A 19,398-nucleotide genomic window follows, 5' to 3' on the forward strand; every position below is an offset into this window, starting at 1 on the left:
ACAAAGTCCCAAGAAAGGTGAGAGTGTGTTCTTATAAACTAGCATTCGATTGTTCAAATAATGAGGCGGAATATGAGGCTCTCATTGCTGGCCTTAAAATTCTTCGAAAGCTGAAAGCAAAGAAGATTGCAGTCTATGGTGATTCCGAGTTGGTGATAAAACAAGTTAAAGGTGAGTTTCAGGCCAAGCATCCTTGTATGAGGGCATATCGAAATGCTATCCTAGATATTTTGAAATTATTTTTTGAGCATACTTTGAAAGGGGGGAGGGTGCAACACTAGGACTTCCCAGGAGGTCACCCATCCCAGTACTACTCTAGCCCAAGCGTTCTTAACTGTGGAGTTCTGATGGGATCCAGTGCATTAACGCTGGTATGATCGCACCGGCAAGGATCTCGCCCCCTCCCCCTCTTCAAGGGACACCGCCGAGCCACGGGCCCTCGATCCGAAACGGTTCGGCGCAGGGGCTCGCCCTCTTCCCCGACTTGGCGGCGCCTCCCGCCCCGCGGGGAGCCAGCGGAAGAACGGACGAGCGAGAATGAAAAGAAGAGAGAGAAGGAAAAGGCGTAAGTTCCGCGACCACCGACGATGCTCCGTGGAGCGCGCGCGGCCTTTCCGTGAACGATCCGCGGTCCTTCCAGAATTCGAATTCCTACACCTCTTACCCCACTCTCCTCGTGTCATATCCGCAGCGGTGATGCGAACGGTCCTAGATTCATCGCCCACTGCCGCAAATGCGTCGCCTCTGTTGCACTGTGATCCTGCCCCTGACTTCCGACCAGGGAAAAGAACATGTTCTCGAATTTCCCTCGGAGCAGTCTTAAAGCAAGTCGCCGTTTCCCTCGGCTATGCTCCCCCTGCGCCCCTAATGCTCCAATGATCTCTTCGTTCGCGGGATCCCATTATAAATCGATATATAAGTAGCCCCACGTCGCAAAAACGACGCACAAAAAAGGGGGGAGGGTGCAACACTAGGACTTCCCGGGAGGTCACCCATCCCAGTACTACTCTAGCCCAAGCGCGCTTAACTGCGGAGTTTTGATGGGATCCGGTGCATTAACGCTGGTATGATCACACCTGCAAGGATCTCGCCCCCTCCCCCTCTTCAACGGACACCGCCGAGCCACGGGCCCTCGATCCGAAACGGTTCGGCGCAGGGGCTCGCCCTCTTCCCCGACTTGGCGGCGCCTCCCGCCCCGCGGGGAGCCAGCGGAAGAACGGACGAGCGAGAATGAAAAGAAAAGAGGGAAAAAGGCGTAAGTCCCGCGACCACCGACGACGCTCCGTGGAGCGCGCGCGGCCTCTCCGTGAACGATCCGCGGTCCTTCCAGAATTCGAATTCCTACAAAAGTGCATATGATCTACACCTCTTACCCCACTCTCCTCGTGTCATATCCGCAGCGGTGATGCGAACGGTCCTAGATTCATCGCCCACTGCCGCAAATGCGTCGCCTCCGTTGCACTGTGATCCCGCCCCTGACTTCCGACCAGGGAAAAGAACCTGTTCTCGAATTTCCTTGGAACAGTCTTAAAGCGAGTCGTCGTTTCCCTCGGCTACGCTCCCCCTGCCCCCCTAATGCTCCAGCGATCTCTTCGTTCGCGGGATCCCATTATAAATCGATATATAAGTAGCCCCACGTCGCAAAAACGACGCACAAAAAAGGGGAGGGTGCAACACTAGGACTTCCCGGGAGGTCACCCATCCCAGTACTACTCTAGCCCAAGCGCGCTTAACTGCGGAGTTCTGATGGGATCCGGTGCATTAACGCTGGTAAGATCGCGCCCGCAAGGACCTCGCCCCCTCCCCCTCTTCAAGGGACATCGCCGAGCCACGGGCCCTCGATCCGAAACGGTTCGGCGCAGGGGCTCGCCCTCTTCCCCGACTTGGCGGCGCCTCCCGCCCCGCGGGGAGCCAGTGGAAGAACGGACGAGCGAGAATGAAAAGAATAGAGAGAAGGAAAAGGCGTAAGTTTCGCGACCAGCGACGACGCTCCGTGGAGCGCGCGCGGCCTTTCCGTGAACGATCCGCGGTCCTTCCAGAATTAGAATTCCTTCAAAAGTGCATATGATCTACACCTCTTACCCCACTCTCCTCGTGTCATATCCACAGCGGTGATGCGAACGGTCCTACATTCATCGCCCACTGCCGCAAATGCGTCGCCTCCATTGCACTGTGATCCCGCCCCTGACTTCCGACCAGGGAAAAAAACCTGTTCTCGAATTTCCCTCGGAACAGTCTTAAAGTGAGTCGCCGTTTCCCTCGGCTACGCTCCCCCTGCCCCCCTAATGCTCCAGCGATCTCTTCGTTCGCGGGATCCCATTATAAATCGATATATAAGTAGCCCCACGTCGCAAAAACGACGCACAAAAAGGGGGGAGGGTGCAACACTAGGACTTCCCGGGAGGTCACCCATCCCAGTACTACTCTAGCCCAAGCGCGCTTAACTGCGGAGTTCTGATGGGATCCGGTGCATTAACGCTGGTATGATTGCGCCCGCAAGGACCTCGCCCCCTCCCCCTCTTCAAGGGACACCGCCAAGCCACGGGCCCTCGATCCGAAACGGTTCGGCGCAGGGGCTCGCCCTCTTCCCTGACTTGGCGGCGCCTCCTGCCACGCGGGGAGCCAGCGGAAGAACGAACGAGCGAGAATGAAAAGAAGAGAGAGAAGGAAAAGGCGTAAGTTCCGCGACCACCGATGACGCTCCGTGGAGCGCGCGCAGCCTTTCCGTGAACGATCCGTGGTCCTTCCAGAATTCGAATTCCTACAAAAGTGCATATGATCTACACCTCTTACCCCACTCTCCTCGTGTCATATCCGCAGCGGTGATGCGAACGGTCCTAGATTCATCACCCACTGCCGCAAATGCGTCGCCTCCGTTGCACTGTGATCCCGCCCCTGACTTCCGACCAGGGAAAAGAACCTATTCTCGAATTTCCCTCGGAGCAGTCTTAAAGCGAGTCGTCGTTTCCCTCGGCTACGCTCCCCCTGCCCCCCTAATGCTCCAGCGATCTCTTCGTTCGCGGGATCCCATTATAAATCGATATATAAGTAGCCCCACGTCGCAAAAATGACGCACAAAAAAGGGGGGTGTTGTTGGGAAAAGTATCCAATTCGGAATGCCCCTATCCCACTCTAAGAGGTGATAGTGCCTTAGCAACAAACAGGTAAACTTATTTGAATATTCTTCTTTATGAAATGTAAATGAGGAAGAAGGATCTCACTAACCTGTATCTTCCGCTAGTTTGTCGATCCAAATCACTCCTCTCTTCAGTAGCTCCCAGCTTCTTGCTCCTTCACCGGCCCAGTTTCACCGAATTCCTGCAAGATCACAAGAAAGAGAAACTACACAAAGATACAGATATACATTCATAAAAAGCTCAAGATCAGAGTAAGCTAAACATGTAAGCATAACAAAACATCATTGGTATACAACATGTAGGAGAAACTCAAATAGCTAATTGATATGATAATAAAGTCCAAGAGGAGATACAACCAAGTGAGTTCCGATCCAGCATCTACCTCCCAGCAAAGGAATCCCTTCCTATCCTCCAACAAAGCATAAATCACCCAATGTGCTAATCTCAATCTCAAACCAACAGCAATTCTCTGCAAAGTACAAAATTCCAGCCTCCTGAACCTCTAGGTGAGAGATCCATATATAGATGTGAGCAGAGAGGATGAGTCAGCTCATGTTTTGACTTGTGGCTTCTCTCTGTCAGTTCTTGCTTCCACTTGGAGGTTGAGAACCTCTTACTCATCACTAGTCGAATTCATTGAGGCAAGTGTCATTGAGGAAGATTCTGGAAGCTTCCATGGTCTTTCCACCTCGTTGAATGAACTTGCCATTTGTCATTTCCCACTCAGCGCACCCTGGTAGCGCTTCTACTTGCGTTGCAGTGCACCTAGCCAGTGCAATCTCTGCATTTCAGCGTAGACAGCTAGTGGAGCCTCTGAATTGATCCTGAATTGACTGTTTCTGAGTGGTTTTTGGTTGAGAACTTCTGGGAGAAGCTGTCATTGGTTGACCTTGTTCCTCTAGGGGTAGGAACAACTCATTTAGGAACTTTGGATCCCTTGGATTATGGACATTTCATGCTAAATGTTGTAAGGCACAAAAATGTCTATAACAGGGGGAGGGTGCAACACTAGGACTTCCCGGGAGGTCACCCATCCCAGTAATACTCTAGCCCAAGCGCACTTAACTGCGGAGTTCTGATGGGATCCGGTGCATTAACGCTGGTATGATCGCACCCGCAAGGACCTCGCCCCCTCCCCCTCTTCAAGGGATGCCTCCGAGCCACGGGCCCTCGATCCGAAACGGTTCGGCGCAGGGGCTCGCCCTCTTCCCCGACTTGGCGGTGCCTCCCGCCCTGCGGGGAGCCAGCGGAAGAACGAACGAGCGAGAATGAAAAGAAGAGAGAGAAGGAAAAGGCGTAAGTTCCGCGACCACCGACGACGCTCCGTGGAGCGCGCGCGGCCTTTCCGTGAACGATCCGCGGTCCTTCCAGAATTCGAATTCCTACAAAAGTGCATATGATCTACACCTCTTACCCCACTCTCCTCGTGTCATATCCACAGCGGTGATGCGAACGGTCCTAGATTCATCGCCCACTATCGCAAATGCGTCACCTCCGTTGCACTGTGATCCCGCCCCTGACTTCCGACCAGGGAAAAGAACCTGTTCTCGAATTTCCCTCGGAGCAGTCTTAAAGCGAGTCGCCGTTTCCCTCGGCTACGCTCCCCCTGCCCCCCTAATGCTCCAGCGATCTCTTCGTTCGCGGGATCCCATTATAAATCGATATATAAGTAGCCCCACGTCGCAAAAACGACGCACAAAAAAGAGGGGGGAGGGTGCAACACTAGGACTTCCCGGGAGGTCACCCATCCCAGTACTACTCTAGCCCAAGCGCGCTTAACTGCGGAGTTCTGATGGGATCCGGTGCATTAACGCTGGTATGATCACACCCGCAAGGACCTCGTCCCCTCCCCCTCTTCAAGGGACACCGCCGAGCCACGGGCCCTCGATCCGAAACGGTTCGGCGGAAGGGCTCGCCCTCTTCCCCGACTTGGCGGCGCCTCCCGCCCCACGGGGAGCCAGCGGAAGAACGGACGAGCGAGAATGAAAAGAAGAGAGAGAAGGAAAAGGCGTAAGTTCTGCGACCACCGACGACGCTCCGTGGAGCGCGTGTGGCCTTTCCGTGAACGATCTGTGGTCCTTCCAGAATTCGAATTCCTACAAAAGTGCATATGATCTACACCTCTTACCCCACTCTCCTCGTGTCATATCCGCAGCGGTGATGCGAACGGTCCTAGATTCATCGCCCACTGCCGCAAATGCGTCGCCTCCGTTGCACTGTGATCCCGCCCCTGACTTCCGACCAGGGAAAAGAACCTGTTCTCGAATTTCCCTCGGAGCAGTCTTAAAGCGAGTCGCCGTTTCCCTCGGCTACGCTCCCCCTGCCCCCCTAATGCTCCAGCGATCTCTTCGTTCGCGGGATCCCATTATAAATCGATATATAAGTAGCCCCACGTCGCAAAAACGACGCACAAAAAAGGGGGGAGGGTGCAACACTAGGACTTCCCGGGAGGTCACCCATCCCAGTACTACTCTAGCCCAAGCGCGCTTAACTACAGAGTTCTGATGGGATCCGGTGCATTAACACTGGTATGATCGCACCCGCAAGGACCTCGCCCCCTCCCCCTCTTGAAGGGATGCCGCCGAGCCACGGGCCCTCGATCCGAAACGGTTCGGCGCAGGGGCTCGCCCTCTTCCCCGGCTTGGCGGCGCCTCCCGCCCCGCGGGGAGCCAGCAGAAGAACGGACGAGCGAGAATGAAAAGAAGAGAGAGAAGGAAAAGGCGTAAGTTCCGCGACCACCGACGACGCTCCGTGGAGCGCGCGCGGCCTCTCCGTGAACGATCCGCGGTCCTTCCAGAATTCGAATTCCTACAAAAGTGCATATGATCTACACCTCTTACCCCACTCTCCTCGTGTCATATCCGCAGCGGTGATGCGAACGGTCCTAGATTCATCGCCCACTGCCGCAAATGCGTCGCCTCCGTTGCACTGTGATCCCGCCCCTGACTTCCGACCAGGGAAAAGAACCTGTTCTCGAATTTCCCTCGGAGCAGTCTTAAAGCGAGTCGCTGTTTCCCTGGGCTACGCTCCCCGTGCCCCCCTAATGCTCCAGCGATCTCTTCGTTCGCGGGATCCCATTATAAATCGATTTATAAGTAACCCCACGTCGCAAAAACGACGCACAAAAAAGGGGGGATGGCAACACTAGGACTTCCGGGAGGTCACCCATTCCAGTACTACTCTAGCCCAAGCGCGCTTAACTGCGGAGTTCTGATGGGATCCGGTGCATTAACGCTGGTATGATCGCACCCGCAAGCACCTCGCACCCTCCCCCTCTTCAAGGGACACCGCCGAGCCACGGGCCCTCGATCCGAAACGGTTCGGCGCAGGGGCTCGCCCTCTTCCCCGACTTGGCGGCGCCTCCCGCCCCGCGGGGAGCCAGCGGAAGAACGGACGAGCGAGAATGAAAAGAAGAGAGAGAAGGAAAAGGCGTAAGTTCCGCGACCACCGACGACGCTCCGTGGACCGCGCGCGGCCTCTCCGTGAACGATCCGCGGTCCTTCCAGAATTCGAATTCCTACAAAAGTGCATATGATCTACACCTCTTACCCCACTCTCCTCGTGTCATATCCGCAGCGGTGATGCGAACGGTCCTAGATTCATCGCCCACTGCCGCAAATGTGTCGCCTCTGTTGCACTGGGATCCCGCCCCTGACTTCTGACTAGGGAAAAGAACCTGTTCTCGAATTCCCTCGGAGCAGTCTTAAAGCGAGTCGTCGTTTCCCTCGGTTACGCTCCCCCTGCCCCCCTAATGCTCCAGCGATCTCTTCGTTCGCGGGATCCCATTATAAATCGATATATAAGTAGCCCCACGTCGCAAAAATGACGCACAAAAAGGGGGGAGGGTGCAACACTAGGACTTCCCGGGAGGTCACCCATCCCAGTACTACTCTAGCCCAAGCGCACTTAACTGCGGAGTTTTGATGGGATCCGGTGCATTAACGCTGGTATGATCACACCCGCAAGGACCACGCCCCCTCCCCCTCTTCAAGGGACACCGCCGAGCCACGGGCCCTCGATCCGAAACGGTTCGGCGGAGGGGCTCGCCCTCTTCCCCGACTTGGCGGCGCCTCCCGCCCCACGGGGAGCCAGCGGAAGAACGGACGAGCGAGAATGAAAAGAAGAGAGAGAAGGAAAAGGCGTAAGTTCTGCGACCACCGACGACGCTTCGTGGAGCGCGTGCGGCCTTTCCGTGAACGATCTGTGGTCCTTCCAGAATTCGAATTCCTACAAAAGTGCATATGATCTACACCTCTTACCCCACTCACCTCGTGTCATATCCGCAGCGGTGATGCGAACGGTCCTAGATTCATCGCCCACTGCCGCGATGCGTCGCCTCCGTTGCACTGTGATCCCGCCCCTGACTTCCGACCAGGAAAAAATAACCTGTCTCTCGAATCTCCCTCGGAGCAGTCTTAAAGCGAGTCGCAGTTTCCCTCGGCTACGCTCCCCCTGCCCCCTAATGCTCCAGCGATCTCTTCGTTTCGTGGGATCCCATTATAAATCGATATATAAGTAGCCCCACGTCGCAAAAACAACGCACAAAAAAGGGGGAAGGGGTTGCAACACTAGGACTTCCCGGGGTTAGGTCACCCATCCCAGTACTACTCTAGCCCAAGCGCGCTTAACTACAGAGTTCTGATGGGATCCGGTGCATTAACACTGGTATGATCGCACCCGCAAGGACCTCGCCCCCTCCCCCTCTTGAAGGGATGCCGCCGAGCCACGGGCCCTCGATCCGAAACGGTTCGGCGCAGGGGCTCGCCCTCTTCCCCGGCTTGGCGGCGCCTCCCGCCCCGCGGGGAGCCAGCGGAAGAACGGACGAGCGAGAATGAAAAGAAGAGAGAGAAGGAAAAGGCGTAAGTTCCGCGACCACCGACGACGCTCCGTGGAGCGCGCGCGGCCTCTCCGTGAACGATCCGCGGTCCTTCCAGAATTCGAATTCCTACAAAAGTGCATATGATCTACACCTCTTACCCCACTCTCCTCGTGTCATATCCGCAGCGGTGATGCGAACGGTCCTAGATTCATCGCCCACTGCCGCAAATGCGTCGCCTCCGTTGCACTGTGATCCCGCCCCTGACTTCCGACCAGGGAAAAGAACCTGTTCTCGAATTTCCCTCGGAGCAGTCTTAAAGCGAGTCGCCGTTTCCCTCGGCTACGCTCCCCCTGCCCCCCTAATGCTCCAGCGATCTCTTCGTTCGCGGGATCCCATTATAAATCGATTTATAAGTAACCCCACGTCGCAAAAACGACGCACAAAAAAGGGGGGATGGCAACACTAGGACTTCCCGGGAGGTCACCCATTCCAGTACTACTCTAGCCCAAGCGCGCTTAACTGCGGAGTTCTGATGGGATCCGGTGCATTAACGCTGGTATGATAGCACCCGCAAGCACCTCGCACCCTTCCCCTCTTCAAGGACACCGCCGAGCCATGGGCCCACGATCCAAAAACAGTTTGGCGCAGGGGCTCGCCCTCTTCCCCGACTTGGCGGCGCCTCCCGCCCGCGGGGAGCCAGCGGAAGAATGGATGAGCGATAATGAAAAGAAGAGAGAGAAGGAAAAGGCGTAAGTTCCGCGACCACCGACGACGCTCCGTGGACCGCGCGCGGCCTTTCCGTGAACGATCCGCGGTCCTTCCAGAATTTGAATTCCTACAAAAGTGCATATGATCTTACACCTCTTACCCCCACTCTCCTCGTGTCATATCCGCAGCGGTGATGCGAACGGTCCTAGATTCATCGCCCACTGCCGCAAATGCGTCGCCTCTGTTGCACTGGGATCCCGCCCCTGACTTCTGACCAGGGAAAAGAACCTGTTCTCGAATTTCCCTCGGAGCAGTCTTAAAGCGAGTCGTCGTTTCCCTCGGTTACGCTCCCCCTTCCCCCCTAATGCTCCAGCGATCTCCTCGTTCGCGGGATCCCATTATAAATCGATATATAAGTAGCCCCACGTCACAAAAACGACGCACAAAAAGGGGGGGAGGGTGCAACACTAGGACTTCCCGAGAGGTCACCCATCCCAGTACTACTCTAGCCCAAGCGCGCTTAACTGCGAAATTCTCATGGGATCCAGTGCATTAACGTTGGTATGATCGCACCCGCAAGGACCTCGCCCCCTCCCCCTCTTCAAGGGACGCCGCGGAGCCACGGGCCCTCGATCCGAAACGGTTCGGCGCAAGGGCTCGCCCTCTTCCCGACTTGGCGGCATCTCCCCCGCCCCGCGGGACCAGCGGAAGAACGGACGAGCGAGAATGAAAAGAAGAGAGAGAAGGAAAAGGCATAAGTTCCGCGACCACCGACGACGCTCCGTGGAGCGCGCGCGGCCTTTCCGTGAACGATCTGCGGTCCTTCCAGAATTCGAATTCCTACAAAAGTGCATATGATCTACACCTCTTACCCCACTCTCCTCGTGTCATATCCGCAACGGTGATGCGAACGGTCTTAGATTCATCGCCCACTGCCGCAAATGCGTCGCCTCCGTTGCACTGTGATCCCGCCCCTGACTTCCGACCAGGGAAAAGAACCTGTTCTCGAATTTCCCTCGGAGCAGTCTTAAAGCGAGTCGTCGTTTCCCTCGGCTACGCTCCCCCTGCCCCCCTAATGCTCCAGCGATCTCTTCGTTCGCGGGATCCCATTATAAATCGATATATAAGTAGCCCCACGTCGCAAAAACGACGCACAAAAAAGGGGGAGGGTGCAACACTAGGACTTCCGGGGAGGTCACCCATCCCCGTACTACTCTAGCCCAAGCGCGCTTAACTGCGGAGTTCTGATGGGATCCGGTGCATTAACGCTGGTATGATCGCACCCGCAAAGACCTCACCCCCTCCCCCTCTTCAAAGGACACCATCGAGCCACGGGCCCTCGATCCGAAACGGTTCGGCACAGGGGCTCGCTCTCTTCCCCAACTTGGCGGCGCCTCCCGCCCCGCGGGGAGCCAGCGGAAGAACGGACGAGCGAGAATGAAAAGAAGAGAGAGAAGGAAAAGGCGTAAGTTCCGCGACCACCGACGACGCTCCGTGGAGCGCGCGCAGCCTTTCCGTGAACGATCCGCGGTCCTTCCAGAATTCGAATTCCTACAAAAGTGCATATGATCTACACCTCTTATCCCACTCTCCTCGTGTCATATCCGCAAAGTTGATGCGAACGGTCCTAGATTCATCGCCCACTGCCGCAAATGCGTCGCCTCCGTTGCACTGTGATCCCGCCCCTGACTTCCGACCAGGGAAAAGAACCTGTTCTCGAATCTCCCTCGGAGAAGTCTTAAAGCGAGTCGTTGTTTCCCTCGGCTACGCTCCCCCTGCCCCCCTAATGCTCCAGCGATCTCTTCGTTCGCGGGATCCCATTATAAATCGATATATAAGTAGCCCCACGTCGCAAAAACGACGCACAAAGAAGGGGGGAGAGTGCAACACTAGGACTTCCCGGGAGGTCACCCATCCCAGTACTACTCTAGCCCAAGCGCGCTTAACTGCAGAGTTCTGATGGGATCCGGTGCATTAACGCTGGTATGATCGCACCCGCAAGGACCTCGCCCCGTCCCCCTCTTCAAGGGACACCGCCGAGCCACGGGCCCTCGATCCGAAACGGTTCGGCGCAGGGGCTCGCCCTCTTCCCCGACTTGGCGGCGCCTCCCGCCCCGCGGGGAGCCAGCGGAAGAACGGACGAGCGAGAATGAAAAGAAGAGAGAGAAGGAAAAGGCATAAGTTCCGCGACCACCGACGACGCTCCGTGGAGCGCACGCGGCCTCTCCGTGAACGATCCGCGGTCCTTCCAGAATTCGAATTCCTACAAAAGTGCATATGATCTACACCTCTTACCCCACTCTCCACGTGTCATATCCGCAGCGGTGATGCAAACAGTCCTAGATTCATCGCCCACTACCGCAAATGCGTCGCCTCCGTTGCACTGTGATCCCGCCCCTGACTTCCGACCAGGGAAAAGAACCTGTTCTCGAATCTCCCTCGGAGTAGTCTTAAAGCGAGTCGTCGTTTCCCTCGGCTACACTCCCCCTGCCCCCCTAATGCTCCAGCGATCTCTTCGTTCGCGGGATCCCATTATAAATCGATATATAAGTAGCCCCACGTCGCAAAAACGACGCACAAAGAAGGGGGGAGGGTGCAACACTAGGACTTCCCGGGAGGTCACCCATCCTAGTACTACTCTAGCCCAAGCGCGCTTAACTGCAGAGTTCTGATGGGATCCGGTGCATTAACGCTGGTATGATCGCACCCGCAAGGACCTCGCCCCCTCCCCCTCTTCAAGAGACGCCGCCGAGCCACGGGCCCTCGATCCGAAACGGTTTCGGCGCAGGGGCTCGCCCTCTTCCCCGGCTTGGCGGCGCCTCCCGCCCCGAGGGGAGCCAGTGGAAGAACGGACGAGCGAAGAATGAAAAGAAGATAGAGAAGGAAAAGGCGTAAGTTCCGCGACCACCTACGACGCTACGTGGAGCGCGCGCGGCCTATCCGTGAACGATCCGCGGTCCTTCCAGAATTCGAATTCCTACAGAAGTGCATATGATCTACACCTCTTACCCCACTCTCCCCGTGTCATATCCGCAGCGGTGATGTGAACGGTCCTAGATTCATCGCCCACTGCCGCAAATGCGTCGCCTCCATTGCACTGTGATCTCGCCCCTGACTTCCGACCAGGGAAAATAACATGTTCTCGAATCTCCCTCGGAGCAGTCTTAAAGCGAGTCGTCGTTTCCCTCGGCTACACTCCCCCTGCCCCCCTAATGCTCCAGCGATCTCTTCGTTCGCGGGATCCCATTATAAATCGATATATAAGTAGTCCCACGTCGCAAAAACGACGCACAAAAAGGGGGGGAGGGTGCAACACTAGGACTTCCCGGGAGGTCACCCATCCCAGTACTACTCTAGCCCAAGCGCGCTTAACTGCGGAGTTCTGATGGGATCCGGTGCATTAACGCTGGTATGATCGCACCCACAAGGACCTCGCCCCCTCTCCCTCTTCAAGGGACACCGCCGAGCCACGGGCCCTCGATCCGAAACGGTTCGGCGCAGGGGCTCGCCCTCTTCCCCGACTTGGCGGCGCCTCCCGCCCCGTGGGGAACCAGCGGAAGAGCGGACGAGCGAGGATGAAAAGAAGAGAGAGAAGGAAAAGGCTTAAGTTCCGCGACCACCAACGACGCTCCGTGGAGCGCGCGCGGCCTTTCCGTGAACGATCCATGGTCCTTCCAGAATTCGAATTCCTACAAAAGTGCATATGATCTACACCTCTTACCCCGCTCTCCTCTTGTCATATCCGCAGCGGTGATGCGAACGGTCCTAGATTCATCGCCCACTGCCGCAAATGCGTCGCCTCCGTTGCACTGTGATCCCGCCCCTGACTTCCGACCAGGGAAAATAACCTGTTCTCGAATCTCCCTCGGAGCAGTGTTAAAGCGAGTCGCAGTTTCCCTCGGCTACGCTCCCCCTGCCCCCCTAATGCTCGAGCGATCTCTTCGTTCGCGGGATCCCATTATAAATCGATATATAAGTAGCCCCACGTCGCAAAAAACAACGCACAAAAAAGGGGGGGAGGGTGCAATACTAGGACTTCCCGGGAGGTCACCCATCCCAGTACTACTCTAGCCCAAGCGCGCTTAACTGCAGAGTTCTGATGGGATCCGATGCATTAACGCTGGTATGATCGCACCCGCAAGGACCTCGCCCCCTCCCCCTCTTCAAGGGATGCCACTGAGCCACGGGCCCTCGATCCGAAACGGTTCGGCGCAAGGGCTCGCCCTCTTCCTCGGCTTGGCGGCGCCTCCCGCCCCGCGGGGAGCCAGCGGAAGAACGGACGAGCGAGAATGAAAAGAAGAGAGAGAAGGAAAAGGCATAAGTTCCGTGACCACCGACGACGCTCCGTGGAGCGTGCGCGGCCTTTCCGTGAACGATCCGCTGTCCTTCCAGAATTCGAATTCCTACAGAAGTGCATATGATCTACACCTCTTACCCCACTCTCCTCGTGTCATATCCGCAGCGGTGATGCGAACGGTCCTAGATTCATCGCCCACTGCCGCAAATGCGTCGCCTCCGTTGCACTGTGATCCCGCCCCTGACTTCCGACCAGGGAAAAGAACCTGTTCTCGAATTTCCCTCGGAGCAGTCTTAAAGCGAGTCGCCGTTTCCCTCGGCTACGCTCCCCCTGCCCCCCTAATGCTCCAACGATCTCTTCGTTCGCAGGATCCCATTATAAATCGATTTATAAGTAGCCCCACGTCGCAAAAACGACGCACAAAAAAGGGGGGATGGTGCAACACTAAGACTTCCTGGGAGGTCACCCATTCCAGTACTACTCTAGCCCAAGCGCGCTTAACTGCGGAGTTCTGATGGGATCCTGTGCATTAACGCTGGTATGATCGCACCCGCAAGGACCTCGCCCCCTCCCCCTCTTCAAGGGACACCGCCGAGCCACGGGCCCACGATCCGAAACGGTTCGGCGCAGGGGCTCGCCCTCTTCCCCGACTTGGCGGCGCCTCCCACCCCGCGGGGAGCCAGCGGAAGAACAGACGAGCAATAATGAAAAGAAGAGAGAGATGGAAAAGGCGTAAGTTCCGCGACCACCGACGACGCTCCGTGGAGCGCTCGCAGCCTTTCCGTGAACGATCCGCGGTCCTTCCAGAATTCGAATTCCTACAAAAGTGCATATGATCTACACCTCTTACCCCACTCTCCTCGTGTCATATCCGCAGCGGTGATGTGACCTGTTATAGACATTTTTGTGCCTTACAACATTGAGCTTGAAATGTCCATAATCCAAGGGATCCAAAGTCCCTAAACATGTTGTTCCTACCCCTAGAGGAACAAGGCTAACAAACCACAGCAATTCACAGAAGTTCTCCACCAGAAACTCCTCAAAAACAAGTCAATTCAGGATCAATTCAGAGGCTCCACTAGCTGTCTGCGCTGAAATGCAGAGATTGCACTGGCTAGGTGCACTGCAACGCAGGTAGAAGCACTACCAGGGTGCGCTGAGCGGGAAGTGACAAATGACAAGTTCATTCAACGAGGTGGAAAGACCCTAGAAGCTTCCAGAATCTTCTCCAATGACACTTGCCTCAAGGAATTCGACTAGTGATGAGTAAGAGGCTCTTAGTCTCCAAGTGGAAGCAAGAACTGACAGAGGGAGAGGACACTAGTCAGATCTCAAGCTGACTCATCCTCTCTCCAAACATCTATATATGGATCTTTCCTCAATGAGATCTAGAGGCTGGAATTTTGTTATTGCAAAGAATTGCTGTTGGTTTGAAACTGGAATCATTGGGTGCTTAATGCTTTGAAGGAAGGTGAAGATAGGAATTTCATTTGCTGGGAAGGAGATGCTGGATTGGAGCCCTCTGGGTTGTATCTCTTCCTGAACCTTGTTATTCATCAATAAAGCTATCTTGGTTTCTCCTATGTACTGATGTATCTTTGATGTATGATTGCATTAGTATGTTTAGTTTATTTCTAATCCTGAACTTGTTATGAATATGAATCTATGTCTTTGTGTAGTGTTCTCTTCTTGTGATCTTGCAGGAACCGCTTGAAGCTGGGCGAGCGAGAAGGCAAGTAGCTGGGAACTCCCAAAGAGAAGAGAAACTGGATCAAGGGACAAACGGAAGACACCGGTTAGTCCATCCATCTCTCTTCATTCTTAATTCATAAAGGAAGAGTACTAGAATAGCTGTTTCTGTTTGTTGCTAAGGCACTGTCACACCTTAGGTGGATAGGATCGTCTTGCATAGGCATTTTTCCCCACAACAAATTGGCGACTCCGCTGGGGAGATCTGTTTAGTCATTTTATTTGTGTCTCTATCATTGTTTGTTTCATAGACTCAAGAGCAGCAATCGAACTGCATCTGCGATTCTCAGATGCAAAGTAGACAGCTGCTGCTTTTATCCAATCACTGGATTTGTCTATGATCTGAACAATGGACTCACAAATGACTTTGATAATCCTTTGTGATAGATCTTAGTCCTCCCTCAAAGCATCCCTTTGATTGTACCTTGCTTGTTGCTTTGATTTGGCCTGAAACTGTAGATTAAATAGCAAACTGTGACCCAGAACCCAGTGAGAAACTCTCGTTTCTCCTTCAGCGCAGACCTTGTGAAGAGGTTCTGCATTTCAACGCAGGTCCCGTGAAGGCTACCTGCGCTGAATGTCAAAACCTCTGTGTTGAGGGTGCGTTGATCCAGTTAGGCCTTGTGCAGCTGGGGTTCTCTGCTCTGTTTTGCCTTGTTTTGATCTCTGATTTTGCAGCCTGTAACCAGCATAGGTACCTATCTGATAACTCCTTTTCTCTGCTTAAATTCCGCCTCCTTTTGTACAAAAATACTGTGAGTGTTTTTTATGTGTTTGTGGTGTCATTTACAGTTTTTCTTTGTGTTACACAGTAATTTCTCACTGCCTTCCTGTCAGTCACCCTGCTGTGCCCAGATTCCACAATCACTAAGTTCTTGCTCCCTGAACTGGTTAAAAACCCATTTTTCCAAAGTTTTGTTCATCAGCGCGTCTGTCCCTAAAATAACCGCGATGACAGGCGCCTTGCAATGTATGCTGTGCGCTGCCAGCGCGGAAGAACATCACTTTTCCGCGATGGCCTACAGCGCACCTTTCCCGTGTGCTTCCGCGCTGACATGACTGTCCCAGTTATTGATATGCGCCGACAGCGCGGCAGTTTCCTCATAATCCGCGCTGATCCAGTTTGGGCGAATTTGTTCAAACAACCAGCCTTCCAGATAACTCCTGGCTTGGTTGTTAGCTTTGTGAATGTCGACTCCCTTCTATGGCATGATTGTTCGACCCTTTGCAACCGTTTCCCTCAAAGATAAGCTCATCCTTCCACCCTTTTAGGAGGCTCTTTCTCCTACATATACTTCCACCATTACCATGAGCAGCTAGTTAGACATAGCTTGGATTGTATAGAGCTTATAGTGCTCAGATTGCTGCTACTATAGGTATTTGGTGTGCTAGGTGTGGAAGTGATTGATTGCTTAGGGAAGGTTGTTTTGTGTTGCTTGTGTGAGAGAGAGAGTTGTTTGTCTTGGGAGAATCATCCTCAAAGGTGAATGCTTGAGATACATGCTGACTGGCCCCTCCTGAGAAGGTTACCGACGTCAGAACATTTGGTTGTACTCTTCTCTATTCTGATTAATAATAGATGACTGCTATTATTGTTCCATTCTCATTTGTACTTGCAATGGTTAAATGTGAATTACATCTTTTCTGACCGATGTATGGTTGCTTTTACTAGATTTCACGCTTGTGTTTGTTTCCTCTTCGTGTGTGCAGGTATCCATTCGCGGGGATCGCGGAGGATTGTGACCAGCCAAAGCGAAGGAGCGAAGGCAACATCTCTTCGCCAAACAACAGCGCTGGAATCCAAGTAGGTGCTCTTTACCTCTTGTTTAATTGTAATTAGGAACATGCATAGCAGCATTGTTTGATTGTTGCTAGACCCTTGCTGGGCTAGTAGGGATCGCCTCTATCCGTAGAGGGGATTTACCTCTCCAACACTTTGCAAGAGTGAAATAGTCACCCTGTAGCCCTTGATTCAGATCTGTTGATTGTGATCTTAGGAGAGAGTTCATTGGCTTTTTACAGTTGATTATACATTTACTTTTGCTTTTGGTTTGAGTTTGTCTCTTTTAAGTGTCGAAACAAGTGTTCATTTCGGAAATCGTTAAGTGTTGTAATCTCTTCTACCCTTTCTGATTTCGAAAAAGTAAACTTGTTTGTATTTGTCATTTAAAAGCAAATTCAAAGTTGTACAAAAAGCTTTCTTTTTAGGCATCAATATTAAGAGAGCAGAAAACAAACACCTGCATTGTGCATTTGCATCTTGATAGTTTGCATGCTTGATTTAGGAAAAGTGCATTAGAGTGTGCTGATTGCTCTTTGAGAAAAGATGGTGTCTTTCTTTTCCCTTTGTAGCTAGGATTTTCATTGTTGAAAAGATATAAAAGCTTGCTTATCATCTTTAGACTGCATTTAGGAATTGTATCATACATCTCGTGGTGAACCTCAAAAGGCAAACTTCTAAAAAGATCAACCTAAAATAAATTGAATGAACTTAACAACGCTTTGTAACTTAACGCACAACATAGAGGTCTAGGCTAGAGACGTGTTCCGGCGTCGTAAAGCTTGGTGACTGTCGATCTCGCTGATGGTGGGTGATTCCTCCTGAGGGACGATAGCGCCAGTACGGATTGTGCTCCCACGTACCGTCGAGTATATATTGGGAGACCCCTATAGGCATAAAACCTTTATCCTTAGGAAGCCGTGTCGGCCGCCCTACTGATCGCAATGCACTGAACACAGCATTCAGGAAGATTGATCACCCGTACCTTAAAAAGTATTCTGCGGTTTTGCGAAAAGTTTGGCACAACCTCTACCTAGAACTCCAGAGCAGTTCCTTTTGGCCTTTTTCAGACTCTATAACGGAAAAATTCCATCCGAGCATTTGTCACTTCGGGCTCGTTAAAACATCGAAGGAGACTAGAGTCATCTTTAGCTTTTTCTCGACTCTTTAAAATTGAAAAAGCAAGTTGTGTCTAAAGCGTCGTTAAAATTTATTTTAAACGGAACAATCACCCTTATTCCCGCGTTGATCTTTCAGTTGAGAAAATGGAGCCCTCCAACCAAGGAATTCCCCTTGGTGGAAGTCCTAGTCCCTTCTCCTCTTGGGGAGATGTTGGAGCGCCCCATATGGCCACATTGTCGCTTCCAGGACTGACAATCGGCTTGCCTGTCTGGCTCTTCTCAACTAATGTCGTTCAGAACACCACTATTCCTGAACAGTCGAATCAACAGTTAGACCAGACCAGAGCTACCCACCAGCCTTCCACTTCATATAATTCTTCCTCTCCTCCCTCCTCTTCGCTTGACGGAACTGGTAAAACAAAAAACCAAGTTCGTAAGGAGAAGAAGGAAAAGAAGAAGAAAGAGAAGAAGAAGAAGGAGCCAAAAGCGACTGGGGGCAAACAAGTGTCGTCTGACAAAAATCCACACACAGCACTGACTAGGCCTAAATCGCCATGTGTCATATGCAAGGGAGACCACTTCCACAGAGATTGTCCCTGCATCCCTCGGATACTAAGGCACTGGTCTCCCCGTTTGCACAATTCGATGGCGTCAACCTCTGATAGCCATGTTGACAGCACACCGTCAACTAGTGAAAGTGAAGCCACAGGACAGAGAGGGAAAGCTAGATTTCCCTGCAAACTGTGTGAAGGCGACCATGCCATCCACCGTTTTCCCTTCTTAGACGAGGCTAAAAGAGTTTTGGAAGATCGCCCGATTTTACGAGCGCAACTTCCTCCTGGATATCAAAAACTCCTGCCAAGTCCTTCACCAGTTGAGAACCCGGCTGGCCCGCTCAGGTGGTCAGTCGAAGCACCTATCATTGAGGATGAACCGTCTGAATCCATACCTGACGAAAGTCAAAAGGTTGAGGCGGCAGTTGACCCGGTTTTGCCTTCAGAGGCTCTATCTTCGAATGATACCATCACAGAGGAGAATAAAGACGACATTGTCCAAATTCTTTTCATCAACACAGACTCCGACGAACAAGGGGGCAATTTGCCCATTCCTTTATCGCAGGAAAGAACTTCGTCAGAGTCATACCCGTGTTATAGACATTTTTGTGCCTTACAGCATTGAGCATGAAATGTCCATAATCTAAGGGATCCAAAGTCCCTAAACATGTTGTTCCTACCCCTAGAGGAACAAGGCTAACAAACCACAGCAATTCACAGAATTTCTCCACCAGAAACTGCTCAAAAACAAGTCAATTCAGGATCAATTCAGTGGCTCCACTAGCTGTCTGCGCTGAATGTCAAAGTCAACACTGGCTACCTGCACTGCAATGCAGGTAGAAGCACTACCAGGGTGCGTTGAGCGAGATTTGACAAATGGCAAGTTCATTTCAAGAGGTGTCAAGACCCAGGAAGCTTCCAGAATCTTCCTCAATGACACTTGCCTCAGTGAATTCGACTGGTGATGAGTAAGAGGTTCCCAATCTCCAAGTGGAAGCAAGAACCTCCAAGTGGAATCAAGAACTGACAGAGGGAGAGGACACTAGTCAGATCTCAAGCTGACTCATCCTCTCTCCAAACATCTATATATGGATCTCTCCTCCATGAGATCAAGAGGCTGGAATTTTGTTATTGCAAAGAATTGTTGTTGGTTTGAGATTGGAATCATTGGTGCTTAATGCTTTGAAGGGGGTGAAAGATAGGAATTCCATTTGCTGGGAAGGAGATGCTGGA

The 19,398-nt window shown here is 53.0% G+C and overlaps 13 non-coding genes and 5 pseudogenes across 13 annotated transcripts; all 18 read right to left on the bottom strand.

The window, feature by feature from the left end:
• Nucleotides 1–266: 266 nt before the first annotated feature.
• LOC149245303 (5S ribosomal RNA) lies at nt 267–385 on the bottom strand. Its single transcript, XR_016267411.1, has one exon. It is a non-coding gene; the product is annotated as a 5S ribosomal RNA (ribosomal RNA).
• A 574-nt stretch (nt 386–959) lies between these two features.
• On the bottom strand, nt 960–1,078 carry LOC149245304 (5S ribosomal RNA). Its single transcript, XR_016267549.1, has one exon. It is a non-coding gene; the product is annotated as a 5S ribosomal RNA (ribosomal RNA).
• Nucleotides 1,079–1,665: 587 nt separating this feature from the next.
• Nucleotides 1,666–1,784, bottom strand: LOC149245305 (5S ribosomal RNA). Its single transcript, XR_016267485.1, has one exon. It is a non-coding gene; the product is annotated as a 5S ribosomal RNA (ribosomal RNA).
• Nucleotides 1,785–2,376: 592 nt separating this feature from the next.
• LOC149245306 (5S ribosomal RNA) lies at nt 2,377–2,495 on the bottom strand. Its single transcript, XR_016267447.1, has one exon. It is a non-coding gene; the product is annotated as a 5S ribosomal RNA (ribosomal RNA).
• Nucleotides 2,496–4,134: 1,639 nt separating this feature from the next.
• On the bottom strand, nt 4,135–4,253 carry LOC149245307 (5S ribosomal RNA). The gene has a single exon (XR_016267480.1). It is a non-coding gene; the product is annotated as a 5S ribosomal RNA (ribosomal RNA).
• A 595-nt stretch (nt 4,254–4,848) lies between these two features.
• On the bottom strand, nt 4,849–4,967 carry LOC149245308 (5S ribosomal RNA). The gene has a single exon (XR_016267396.1). It is a non-coding gene; the product is annotated as a 5S ribosomal RNA (ribosomal RNA).
• A 593-nt stretch (nt 4,968–5,560) lies between these two features.
• LOC149245309 (5S ribosomal RNA) lies at nt 5,561–5,679 on the bottom strand. Its single transcript, XR_016267448.1, has one exon. It is a non-coding gene; the product is annotated as a 5S ribosomal RNA (ribosomal RNA).
• A 591-nt stretch (nt 5,680–6,270) lies between these two features.
• Nucleotides 6,271–6,388, bottom strand: LOC149245310 (5S ribosomal RNA; annotated as a pseudogene).
• A 591-nt stretch (nt 6,389–6,979) lies between these two features.
• LOC149245311 (5S ribosomal RNA) lies at nt 6,980–7,098 on the bottom strand. Its single transcript, XR_016267518.1, has one exon. It is a non-coding gene; the product is annotated as a 5S ribosomal RNA (ribosomal RNA).
• Nucleotides 7,099–7,694: 596 nt separating this feature from the next.
• Nucleotides 7,695–7,816, bottom strand: LOC149245312 (5S ribosomal RNA; annotated as a pseudogene).
• Nucleotides 7,817–8,407: 591 nt separating this feature from the next.
• On the bottom strand, nt 8,408–8,526 carry LOC149245313 (5S ribosomal RNA; annotated as a pseudogene).
• A 594-nt stretch (nt 8,527–9,120) lies between these two features.
• Nucleotides 9,121–9,239, bottom strand: LOC149245314 (5S ribosomal RNA; annotated as a pseudogene).
• Nucleotides 9,240–9,830: 591 nt separating this feature from the next.
• Nucleotides 9,831–9,949, bottom strand: LOC149245315 (5S ribosomal RNA). The gene has a single exon (XR_016267507.1). It is a non-coding gene; the product is annotated as a 5S ribosomal RNA (ribosomal RNA).
• A 593-nt stretch (nt 9,950–10,542) lies between these two features.
• LOC149245316 (5S ribosomal RNA) lies at nt 10,543–10,661 on the bottom strand. The gene has a single exon (XR_016267420.1). It is a non-coding gene; the product is annotated as a 5S ribosomal RNA (ribosomal RNA).
• A 593-nt stretch (nt 10,662–11,254) lies between these two features.
• Nucleotides 11,255–11,373, bottom strand: LOC149245317 (5S ribosomal RNA). The gene has a single exon (XR_016267415.1). It is a non-coding gene; the product is annotated as a 5S ribosomal RNA (ribosomal RNA).
• Nucleotides 11,374–11,968: 595 nt separating this feature from the next.
• LOC149245318 (5S ribosomal RNA) lies at nt 11,969–12,087 on the bottom strand. The gene has a single exon (XR_016267819.1). It is a non-coding gene; the product is annotated as a 5S ribosomal RNA (ribosomal RNA).
• Nucleotides 12,088–12,682: 595 nt separating this feature from the next.
• On the bottom strand, nt 12,683–12,801 carry LOC149245319 (5S ribosomal RNA). Its single transcript, XR_016267464.1, has one exon. It is a non-coding gene; the product is annotated as a 5S ribosomal RNA (ribosomal RNA).
• Nucleotides 12,802–13,394: 593 nt separating this feature from the next.
• On the bottom strand, nt 13,395–13,513 carry LOC149245320 (5S ribosomal RNA; annotated as a pseudogene).
• Nucleotides 13,514–19,398: the final 5,885 nt, after the last annotated feature.

This window comes from Pinus tabuliformis, chromosome 7 (assembly GCF_031772625.1).
Source record: "Pinus tabuliformis cultivar Carrire ecotype Pingquan chromosome 7, CPIR1, whole genome shotgun sequence".
NCBI lineage: Eukaryota > Viridiplantae > Streptophyta > Pinopsida > Pinales > Pinaceae > Pinus > Pinus tabuliformis.